The sequence below is a fragment of the Dioscorea cayenensis genome, chromosome 18 (assembly GCF_009730915.1).
Source record: "Dioscorea cayenensis subsp. rotundata cultivar TDr96_F1 chromosome 18, TDr96_F1_v2_PseudoChromosome.rev07_lg8_w22 25.fasta, whole genome shotgun sequence".
NCBI lineage: Eukaryota > Viridiplantae > Streptophyta > Magnoliopsida > Dioscoreales > Dioscoreaceae > Dioscorea > Dioscorea cayenensis.
This window is the reverse complement of record NC_052488.1, coordinates 2,667,769-2,680,936: the sequence shown is the minus strand read 5'-3', so window position 1 is coordinate 2,680,936 and position 13,168 is coordinate 2,667,769. Positions and strand designations below refer to the sequence as shown.

General features: G+C 32.4%; 1 long non-coding RNA gene across 1 annotated transcript; it reads left to right on the top strand.

The window, feature by feature from the left end:
• Window positions 1–947: 947 nt before the first annotated feature.
• On the top strand, window positions 948–4,193 carry LOC120282498. The gene is made up of 4 exons (XR_005542975.1): window positions 948–1,259; window positions 2,556–2,627; window positions 3,518–3,591; window positions 3,701–4,193. It is a non-coding gene; the product is annotated as an uncharacterized LOC120282498 (long non-coding RNA).
• Window positions 4,194–13,168: the final 8,975 nt, after the last annotated feature.

Genomic DNA, 13,168 nt, shown 5'->3' with positions numbered 1-13,168 from the left:
TAATGTGGTTGAAGCATTGGTTTGTACTCAAGATTGAATATATGGACTAAAAGGTATTATATTTTTATGTATGTTCTATTTAATTTTGTGTTATTGCAATATAATTTTGATATATATATATATATATTGTTACCCATTTATTGTTTTGTAGATGTTTTGTAAAATGAGATGGAAGAATGGGCAACCATGATAGAGCTTAATGGCAACGACAGAGACGGATGTCCATCGTCTTCTACTTCGGTGCATTTGGATAATTAATAGCTTATTATTTTTGTAATTGAGTGTTTTAATTTAGACAAGTAAAACAATATATATCTTTATATTTGCATATTTTTCATGTTGTTTGGCTATTTTTTATCACATATGAATTAATGGGTATAACGATGTTTAACTATTTTATGTTTAATATTAATTTGATCTTAAAGAAATGACTTGATTAAATATTTGTGTCATGTCACCTGTCGTGTCACGTCACCTGTTTTTGTTTTGAATGGTTAAACGTGTCATACTGACCTATTTAACTTAAACGTGTCATGTTGTGTCAACACGGTTTTTAGACGTGTTGTGTTAAAAAATGACTCGTTTAATAATTGTGTTGTGTTTGTGTCATAGGTAAATGTGTCAAAATAATAGGTTAACATGACACAAACATGACACGTTAACCCGTTTTGCCAGCCCTAAATATATAGTCTATATATATATGATTTGGATGAATATATTTTTTTAAGGTTGAAAGGTATTTTGGAAATTTTCACACTTTACCAAATTAATTATCATCCAATCAAACACACAATAATGAACTATTTTTATTAATATAAATTTCAATCAAACATGATTATATCAAATTACTATTTACAGTCATATAACATTTTCACCCTTATCATTCCATTAGGGAAGAATATATTATTACCGCAAACCAAACGGGTTACCAAGCATTTTAAAGAAAACTCAAAAACTTCTCAACCCGTTGCTCTGTTTCAAGCCCCTTCCCGAGCTCCGGTGATCTCTCCGATGTCTTTAGCATTGAGCATCTGGATCAAAGCTTCTCTCCTACTTCGTTGCACCTCTCCATGTCTCATCGTATCTCTCCAGTTATACTCTCTTCTCCCTCTTTCCTTCTCTATTGTCTTCAATTTCTTTGCTTCAGCCCCTCATTCTTCTCATTCATCGACTTCGAAACGCGCAAGAAGAGTATCTCTTCATCGGCATTGCCTTACAAGAGGACCCTGTCAAGTTGGTTGAAGATTTCTGCACAAGATGTGAGTTTTAATGTTTTCTCTTTATCTGTGTTCTTAGATCCCTAACGTTGATTTCCATTCGCTCCTTTTTTTCCTTAAAAATGATTTTTTTTTATTATTTACTTATTTATTTAGAGTTTATGGTGTTTACTTTTGTTTGTTCATTTACTTTATCTATTATCTATTACAAGCTTTGATTCAGGTGTGAATTATTAGATGTTGGTTTTTATTTATTTTTTATTTTTTTATTTTTTGTGAGCTTTTAGTTTTGTTGTATTTTTCTAAGTATAAATGGCTTTCCTTGATATCACTTCTAACTGTTCTGGAATGGATTAATTTTAATTGCCTGATTGTATTTTATGATGTTCTAATTATTTAGTAAAGCATCTTGTATAAAACTTGGCACTGCATCAAATTATGAATTTTTGTATGTTATATTTTGTATAAATTCCAATTGACATTATCACAGATGGCTTTTGTATTATCTTTTTTCTTTATGGACCCCGATTTAGAGGAGGATGGAGCAGGATTATATCTTTTGTATTATTTTTTCTTTTGGCTTGATTGTTCTTTGAAGTTTTAAGATCCATTTGAAGGATTAGTTAGAGGATGTAATTGAGACATTCCAGTAAAATATTTGCAGTTCTTTGATGATAATCACCTTTATCGAACTTCTACTGCTTGAATTCTAATTCAATTATGTGTTAGCTTGTCATCATGCTTGCATTGTTTATTTTTTTCAAAACACTGACACACTTTAAGCTTCCTATGGAGATTGGGTATCTCTTAATGGCATGTTAAGAATCCAAACTTCAAAGTGAAAGTAAACCAACATCCTCCTATAGCAAAAAGTTGTCTGATCTGTGTTGTTGTTGTTGTTGTTATGCTTGTCTTTGTCATAGACAATTAGTAATGAAATAGCTTTTGAAAGTATAAGGTTTATGTAAATAAAATATAGGATTAAATGGGCATGCACCTGAATATGGGGATGATATGTGATTTGAGATGATTCGTGATTGGGGTAAATGGTGTGGAAAGTGACACTCGAAAAAGTTTATGAGCTCATTTTATAAAATCATTGATGTTGGTAATTTTGTGGGATTTAAAGCCTTACCTCTTGATGCACTATATTATTCAATTTAGAAGGTGTGCATATGAAGACCATAGAGTAAGTGTGAACACTGGGAAATTTTGATATGAGATAATTTATGGCCACTAGTAATGATGATTTTGAATTTTCAAAGCCTTGCAAAACCAGCGAAGCCAAACTTTTCCTTTGGAGAAAGGGGAACCTCATCCTAATGTTGATCTTTGCAGGTTGCAGTCAAAGGCTCAGATCAATCATCTTCTCAGGATACTAAGAAACAAAGATATGATACTTCATCTTCTGTAAGGCATGCGTGCTTTATTTCTTTTTGTTTAACAATTTTAATTTTTTTATGAGATTTAATGAAGTAGTTAGTGATCATGTTGATATATGCTTTTATTTTTTATTTATTTATTATTTTTATGACATATAATATAGTTCATAATATGTTGAGGATAATTCAGAAGTACTTCTCAAGAAATCAAAGCATGATAATTCAAGTGCATCATCTTCTGCTAAGGTATCAACTTGTGCCAACTTCAATGAATTAATTAGTACATTGAAATTAAGTTAATTATATATATATATATATATCTTCTACAAATTAAATAGCTGCAAGTGCCCAAAGTAAAGTTTGCAGACAGAACCAGTGTGCTCCAACAAATTGGTTCACCTTTTGGTGAGGTAATTAATAAAACAAATGTAAAATTTAGATTTTATTTTTTAAATTGTTTTATGTGATTTAATTTTTGTTAGGAATTTTGAGATGCTTCTTAGGAGAACCCAATTTCGTTCATTCTTTGAATTGCGTGTTGTAATGTGCTAGTACCTGTAATGTGTCTTAAATTTTTACTCATACAGACAGGGAAAAAGATCCCTATTGTTCTTTTTGTTTCTATTAATTTGTTTTGTGAGGTTTATCTTTGGAAGAATTAAATTCATTTTTTTTTCTTTTGTGAGTTTCTTAGTTCTGTATAGTTTTTCAGTCAGCCTCCTAGTGGCTGCAGGTACATGTGATTTGTACTTATAGAATTGTGGAAAAGAATCTAACCCTTTTTTTTTTGTCTTAATTTGTGTAATTTTATTGGGTTCTTCGAGATGTTTTTAAGAAAAAATCACCATTGAATTTGTTGAGAATTGGATTTTAAGAGGTTAAAGTCAATTGTTTAAGAAGGTGAATTTCCTTAAATAGCATATGCGCTTCATGGAGTTAGAGGGATTGGAGAGTACACAACAGTTGCAATTGCTTCAATAGCTTTCAGCAAGGTGTTTATCTTGATTTATTTATTTATTTATTTATTTAATATATGTGCTTTGTTATTACTTAGTGTGGATTAAAGTAAAATAGGAACTGCTTAATTCATTATTATTGTAGGCAGTGCATTTGTTGATGGGAATGTGGTTGGAGTGATCAGCAGGTTGGTGGCCATCTCAGCAAACCCCAAAGAAACTTCCACAATGAAGACTTTCTAGTGAGTATGGAAGTTCAACTTGTTCTTCTATTTATGTATAGATATGTGCACCTAAATTCAAAAAATACACATATCCACAAATGCTTTTCATATCCTCAATAGAACCAGCCCAATTGTTATCCATATATCCTATCATCTTGGAATTAGTTGAGTTTCTAAACCAAATTCCAAAATCTTTATTTCCTTTGATGTATCTGAGCTCTCTCTTTACAGTCTTGAAATGTAACTCATTAGGATTCTACATAAATCTTGATAACAAACTAGCTGCAAATATAATGTTTGGTCCTGTTGCTGTTAAGTACAGTAAACAACCAATCAGGCTTCTACAAACTCCACCATCTATCTTGCTTGCTCCATCTTCCTTGCATAATTTTTCATTTCGAACTGAAGAAGTACTCACAGGCTTGCAATTTTACATTCTACATTTCTTCAAAATTTCAGTTGCATATTTTCTTTGACAAATGAAGATCCATTCTTGAGTTTGGTGAATCTCTGTAACACATCTCCCATAAATCAACATTTCAAAGACCTTTTGCATCTCTTCATTAAAGTTCTTTATTAATGCTGAATTGCTTCCAGTGAAATAGCATGCCATCAACATATAGAGAGACTATTAATATATCACAACGAAGCAACTTCTCATACAAAGTATGCTCATTCATATTTCTATTGAAACCAAGATTTCTCAACTAATCACCAAGATTTCTCAACTAATCATCAATTTTGTTGTACCAAGCTTTAGGATCCTGTTTCAATCCGTATAGAATTTTGTGAAGCTTGTAAACCTTTATATCATGACATGATAGTTGAAACCCTTCAGGTTGCTCAACATAAATGTCTTCTTCTAGAAAACTATTCAAAAAGGCTAACTTTACATCAAGTTGGAAGATTTTCCAATTTGTTTGTTGTGCCAATTCTATTAGCAAGTTTATTATGGCATATCTTGTAACTAGGGAAAATGTGTCGGTAAAATCAACACCATGTTGCTGTGAATAACCTTTCATAACCAATCTTGCTTTAAGTTTGTTGACAAAGTCGTTTGGATTAAGGTTGGTTCTGAAAACTCATTTAACACCAATTACTTTTGGTAGATTACCTATTTAGTCCCTCTAATATAGTCAGTTTGCCCTTTGGTCCCTCTGATATTATTAGTCCCTAAGAGGTCCCCGTATTTTAATATTTGAAAAATATAAATCTCTCTCTAATATAATTTGTCCCTAGGAGGTCCTTATAAGGACTTATATTTCTCAAAAATTGAAATACAGGAACCTCCTAGGAACAAATTATATTAGAGGGACCAAAAAGGTAGACTGATTATATTAGAGGGACTAAGTAAGATATTCTACCATTACTTTTTTATGTTCTGGTCTATTAACCAAACTCCAAGTTTCATTCTTTTCATTCATTCTCAGCTCCTCCTGCATTGTAATTCTCCATTTATAAAATTAGGAGATATAAACAGAATCAAAAGTTTCTAAAATTGTTGAATTGTATCTGTCATAGATATCAGCCAAGAGTTTTGTACCTCTGACTAGGACTTCAATATTTTATTCTAAATCTTCTACTAAAACAAAACACAAAATCCATCTTTGACAACTGAATCAATTTGTACCTCAATTAAATAAATGTTTTAGACATCTCAGTTGTCACTACTTAGAGTAAAAAGAAAATCAACTTCCAAGGTATAAAAAACTCAATATCTTTATGATTGTGCATGCATACTTAAAGTATTGTATCAATTTTAACAAAACATAGCACTGCCCAAAGCGTTCAAGCAGAAGCACTTTGTAATACAAGTAAAAGCTCAGATCCAAGTATTGCATGATTGAAACAGTTGTTGCATGTATTCAACAAAAGTAAAGTTCAAGTTGAATTTACAATTTTGGTTTACTTACAAGAAAATTCACATCAAGGACTAAGGGTCACCACTGTCTATCAATTTGATGAAAAAATTCCTACTTTAGTCTATCAATTGTTTCGCAGGTGGCCCGGAAGCAGCTTGAATATTAAGTATTCGCATCTTTTTTCGCAACTAATTGGTTTTTTCCAGTAGAGATTGAATTTGCCCCTATAATGTACTAATAAAACAAGAAAAAGAAGAAGAAAAAGAAGAAGAAGAAGAAGAAACTTGACTTATATTACAGATAAACATGAAGAAGAAACTTGGATTATATTACAATTAAACATGAAGAAGAAGGAATTTGAATTTTATTACAAATAAACATGAAAAAGAAAGAACTTGAATTATACTATAGATATATATGAAGAAGAAGAAAAAGAAAAAGAGAAGAAGAAGAATTACTCACATTCTTCACAGAACAAAGATTCATAAATCCATGATCCATAAATGAACAATTACTCAAAGTTCACCAATAATACTAAATGGAACAAAGACCAAAATCCTAGAATCAAAACAAAAAAAAATGGAAATTAAATAAAAAAAATTCTTGAACATAAACTACTAATCACATTACCATCTATGATCCATAAAAAAACAATTACTCATAATATTGTTTTGCTTATTTTTATTATGTCTTACAAAGTCAAAAAAATTAGTAATGAACAATTATATTATATATATATATATGGAATAGGAGATGTGATCCATGTGTTAGTGTTATACCATTGGATGAAAGTGATAATAAATCAATTATTTGATCAAAGATGTTTGTTTTACCGGTGTTTTATAATTGTTTTTTTCCACTTATTTTCCCATTCAGGCAAATATGTAATGTTTAAGTCTCTCGCTATATATTTTCATCCCCATGGGTTGACACCATTAAATAAATAAAAATTGGTTGTATTATATCAGTCATCATTAATTGAACACATGTTATGTGTTATTGAGAGTGACTTTTCAATAATGGAAGCCTTCTTCTAAAGATTATGCTAAAATAAATAATAATTACAAATATCCACTTCCCATTGTTTATTTGAGAGAGGAGGAAGTGGGAAAAGGGAGAGAGAGAAAGTGGCTCAATTTAATAGTAATAGTGGGACTAAAAAGTTATAGTTTAAATTACATGCACTCAAAGGGCACATTTGAAAAAGTGAAGGGACTATTCAGAAAATTAAACCTTTATATTAGGTATAATACTCAGTTTAGTCCTGTATTATACCCTTTTTAGTCCCTCTAATATTTTTTGTCCCTAGGATCCCTGTATTTTTTCTTTTGTGTCAAGTCTCTCCCCCTAATGCCCGTCTGATTTTTCGTCTGCAAGTCTGACGTGTTATTTTTCATGAGTAAAAAAATAAGGTATAATACTTAGTTTAGTCCCTTTATTATTTTGAAATGATCATTTACTCCTCCTATTATTTTTTCCCTTAGGAAGTCTTATTTTTTTAATTAATTTTTTAGGTATAATACCCAGTTTAGTCCCTCTATTATTTCAAAATGACCCTTTAATCTCTAATTAGAGGGACTTCCTAAGGGCAAAAAAATAATAAAGGGACTAAAGGGTCAGTTTGCACTAATAGAGGGACTAAACTGGATATTATAACAATTTTTTACTCATAAAAATTGCCACATCATCTTCACAAACAGAAAATCAGACGTGCGTTAGGTGGAGAGACTGGTTTGACACAAAATGAAAAATACAGGGATCTTACAAGGACAAAAAACATTAGAGAGACTTAAAGGGCACTTTGGGTATATTATGAGGGACTAACCTAGGTATTCTGCTTTTATATTATAATAATGATTATAATAGGTTAGTTTATCTATGTTATATTTGTACATGTAGTGGTCTTTGTCAGCATTAAACTCATCTTTGATTTATACACTTGAAAGAGACTTGTATATAATATTGAAAGCTCATTTGCAAAATTTTCAGTAATAATAGTTTCTAATTATAAAGATAGTGCTTGATCTATATATCAATCACAGACGTATTATTTTTTTATTGGATCAAACATAAATAACATAATTTTACAAAAGGGACAAAATGTAAAACATGAATTCACAGGGAGCAAAGTAGCAATGAAAAACATAATTTTCAGCATTTATACATATACACACACATTTTGACCGACCAAGCTTCTAGTTATAAAGATAGTGCTTGATCTATATATCAATCACAGACGTATTATTTTTTTATTGAATCAAACATAACTAACATAATTTTACAAAAGGGGCAAAATGTAAAACATGAATTCACAAGGAGCAAAGTAGCAATGAAAAACATAATTTTCAGCATTTATACATATACACACACATTTTGACTCGAAAACCGACCACGCTCAGCGTTGGAGGTGGAAGTCGAGGGCAGCCATGGAGATCGACAATGAGGCGGCGCCGAAGTCAATGCCTCACGAGCTTCTCGAGGAGCGCCAAAGCCAAAGCTCATTTATTAAAACTTGCAGTGAATATTCTCTATGCTGCTTCTCTCCCTTGTCAATTTCTCGCTCAGCAGATGTGATATACTAATTTTGAAGGTTTTGGAATAATTTATTTCTCTACAGGGAGAAGCTCAGTGCCTTGAGGAAGCTCAAATTGCCCTTGATTTCATACAATAATGTTCCATGGGCGTTTCACACCCTTTTTTGTATTTTGCATCAATGGTCACTAGCAGGGATATCTGATGTTTCATCTTCTGGTGTTACTGTAGAACAAATTATAGATCCTGCAATCTCTAATATGGACAGGTGATCTGCTGCATCATGGGATGAAGTAGATAGAGGGTGCAAGGGAAGATGGTGAGCTTCCATTAGTAGCCACAGTTGCATCATCAGCAGAGAAACCAAAAACTACATCATCTAGTGGGGTTTCTGATCATGAACATTCTAGAAGCTTTACTTTGCTAGTGAAGAATTTGACTCCTAAGTAGATCAAATCTTTTGACATTTGCTATTGCATAAAGATGAGGATGATATAGAACTTAAAGGTGACAGTGAAAACCAATATTGAGTGTCCTCTCAGGCCTCTCAGCCTTAATGTCCTGAAAAGAGCTTCATTAGGGTTAGCGGATGTATCTGATGTTTTGGTGTTTTGATTGGCCATTATTTTATTTTATTTTGCAGTCTGAGAATATCATCCTTGTTTTGTCCAACTTGTTTTGGTGGACTTTTCAAATAAATAAAGAATAAAATAAAGTTGCTATGCTGGATAAATAGGCCCTAGATAAAGTCTATAAACCTTTCGAACACAAGTAATATTAAGCTTGAAACTTCAAAAAAGAAAAAAGCAGAAAAAAATGACAGCTGATCTTTGCTAACAGATGTTGGTAAACTGTCTAACATTGTATGGCAAAAGTTTCAGGTTCAATTGCATGAAAAACATTGTTGTTCGAACCAAAACCAACAAACAAAGCCTGCCATTCAACCACTAATGTTAAAATGAGAAGAATAAAGGTGTATGTTGATTTATAGCAGTAAATGTGCAACTGACATAAGCACTATCAAACTGATCCAAGAAAAACATTTAACTCGAGATATTTCTCAATGTTGTAATCACAAATTCTCAATAATAGAACATACTGCGAATGAAATATCTATCGATCATCAGCACCATTATATCAGGAACTCCTAAAACAAAACACAGAATCCTCTACAACTGAATCAATTTAAATCTGAATCAAATAAGTGTTCCAAACATCTCTCCTGTCACTACTTAGACGTCTCTGTTGTCACTACTCAAGAGTAAAAAGAAAATCTACAGTTTTCAAGTTAAATTTACAGTTTTCTGTCTATCAATTTAATGAAAAAAAAACTCCTACTTCAGTTAATCAATTGTTTTCGCCAATAGTATTCTGAGATGGGGAAGGTGACCCGGAAGCAGCTTGAACCTGAAGTATCCACATCTTCTCTCGCAACTGACTGTTTTCTTCTTGTAGAGATCGAATATGCTCCTGTAATATACTAATACGCCTATAACAACCTTGTATTGGATCATCCGTCTGAATTCGTGCATCATGTATAATGGCATTTACTGCCATGGAACATTGTTCAGCACTGTCAATACTCTAGATAAGGGATGATAGTTTGTGTGCGCCGAAAACACTGTTCACCATCTTTAAATTATTTACACCTTCTTGTCTGGAGCTGAAGTATGGAGCAAAAATGCAGTCTTCTTGGCATTTTTTCTTCATATGCTTGCAGGCTCCGCAAGGAGGATGAGGTCATCCTCCAGCTCTGTGGCCTACACGTCATCCACCGCGTCCATCTCCTTCACCGTCATCTCCTCTGCTCTGTCTTTTGCGTTTTTATCTCCTGCCGGTTCATCTCTTTCCGCTTCACCTCTTGCAACATTCGCAGCTTGAGCTCCTTCACCTTTACCTCCTCTAGCAGCACCAACTCCATCATTACTTCTTCTATGCTCTGAACATGCTGCTTCTCTAGTGTAGTAAACACTACTACTCTTCCTCTCAGAATATGCTGCAAATGAATTATCATTCTTCAATGCGACACGAAGTAATTTTCCTGCAAAGGTAGATTATATGAGCATGATTATATTGAGAAATTACTAAAACGAAACATTGTGTTAACACTGATATCCTGCTTCTCCAGTGTTGTAAACACCGCTTCGCCTGTTCCCTAAACATGCTACAGGAATAAACAGACGGAACCAAGATTTATAAATAAAGAACAATACCAAATCCAACATTGCTTCTCTTGTTCCCTAAACATCCTGCTTCTCCGGTGTTGTAAATACCACTTTGCCTGTTCCCTTAACATGCTACAGGAATAAAACAGGAACTCAAGAAGAAGAAGAAGACACTGAAATGACACTTGAATTATTTTACAGAAGAACAACAACACTTGAATTATTTTACAGAACAACAACAACACTTGAATTATTTTACAGAACAACAACACTTGAATTATTTTACAGAACAACAACAACACTTGAATTATTTTACAGAACACTGAAACGACACTTGAATTATTTTACAGAACAACAACAACACTAGGAACTCAAGAAGAAGAAGAAGAAGAAGAAGAAGAAGAAGAAGAAGAAGATACTGAAACGACACTTGAATTATTTTACAGAACAACAGCAACACTTGAATTATTTTTACTGAACAATCGAAAGCGACACTTGAATTATTTTACAGAACAACAACAACACTTGAATTATTTTACAGAACAACAAAAACACACTAAAACGACACTTGAATTATTTTACAGAACAACAAAACCGGAACTCGAGAAGAAGAAGAAGACACTGAAACGACACTTGAATTATTTTACAGAAGAACAACAACACTTGAATTATTTTACAGAACAACAACAACAACAACAACAACAACAACAACAACAACAACAACAACAACAAAACAGGAACTCAAGAAGAAGAAGACACTGAAACGACACTTAAATTATTTTACAAAAGAACAACAATACTTGAATTATTTTACAGAACAACAACAACAACAACAACAACAACAACAAAACAGGAACTCAAGAAGAAGAAGAAGAAGAAGATACTGAAATGAAACTTGAATTATTTTACATAACAACAACAACACTTGAATCATTTTACAAAACACTAAAACGACACTTGAATTATTTTACAGAACAACAAAACCGAAACTCAAGAAGAAGACGACACTTGAATTATTTTACAGAAGAACAACAACACTTGAATTATTTTACAGAACAACAATAACAACAACAACAACAACAACAACAAAATAGGAACTCAAGAAGAAGAAGAAGAAGAAGAAGAAGAAGAAGAAGAAGATATTGAAACGACACTTGAATTATTTTATAGAACAACAACAACACTTGAATCATTTTATAGAATACTGAAATGACACTTGAATTATTTTACAGAACAACAACAACACTTGAATTATTTTACAGAACAACAAAAACACACTGAAACGACACTTGAATTATTTTACATAACAACAAAATTGGAACTCAAGAAGAAGAAGAAGAAGACGCTGAAATGACACTTGAATTATTTTACAGAAGAACAACAACACTTGAATTATTTTACAGAACAACAACAACAACATCAGAACCAAGATTTCCAAAGAAACACATAAAAGACATCACTTTATCATCCATAAATGAACATCGAGCTGAAAAAAAGACCCAAGAATCTGACAAAAAAACTGGAATTAAATTAAAGTATACCTATGCTCTCCATGAAAATGACGGTGGGAAGATGATTGGAAAGACGAATGAAAGGGCTTCCTGCATGGCAACAACAACAACAACAACAACAAGAAAACAACAAGAAATCAGAACCAAGATTTCCAAAGAAACACAAAAAAGACATCACTTTACTATCCATAAATGAACATCGAGCTGAACCCAAGAATCTGACAAAAAAACTGGAATTACATTAAAGTATACCATTTTCGTCCATGAAAATCAGGGAATCCAACTGATCGGAGGTCATCTCGCTCAAACTATGATCGGTGGGAAGATGATTGATAGCAAGAATCAGAGGGCTTTCGTTTCCAGGATGGCTTGGCTCGATGGTGCCGAACGGCGGAATAGAGCGATGCGGTGATGCACTGGTCAATAAGTTGAAGGGAATTCAAGAGACGGCCATGATGGATCTAATAGGTATAAACCCTAGTTCAAAACCTTGGATCTTCTTGTTTGGAGATTGCTTAGAAACAAAGAAAGTTGCGGAAGCGTACTTGCACTTGAATCCATTGATTACGACGAAGGTGATTGGGTCTTGTGGTTCTTCTCACTGATCACACGCAAAGAGGGGAGATGAGAACCCTAATTCAGAAAACCTAATTCTGAATCTCAATATTGCATGCTTAGTCAGTGACCACACCCTATTTATAAGAAATCTATATGGGGTCTATCATAGATTTGACAATTTTGGCCCCAGGAATTTTACAAAACATATGATTAATATGTATATCCACGCATTTAAAATTAGATAATTAGGACCAAATTCAAACTTGAATCAGATCACAATTTGGGTCCATTCAAAACTTGAATATAATAAGATATACACAATTATAAACATTAGTTGTGTACGTCTACACAACTTATGCACATAAATCCTTATATCCCTACATATTGTGTGGTCCATAACCCATTCTAGATAAAATTCTCCGAGCAAGTTCGTAGGGTTTCTGCTCCATCTCCACGGGTTTCTTGGTCGTAAGGAAACACCCTTTGAAGAGAGATGACTGTAGAGGTTTTCAATAGTAGTGAACATTCTATATTGTCTTTGATATATATATATATATATATGCATATGCGTGTGTGCGCACGTGTTGTGTGTAGGTTATTAACTTATGAGTATTTCAGGAATATTAAAATTATAATAATAGTATTTCATGAAAATAAAAATTGAAAAAAAATCTTTAAATATATTTGTTGATTACAATTATTTTTTAAAAAAAATATAATTAAAAAGTTTGACTCTTTTTCAAAATAAAATTGAAGATGTG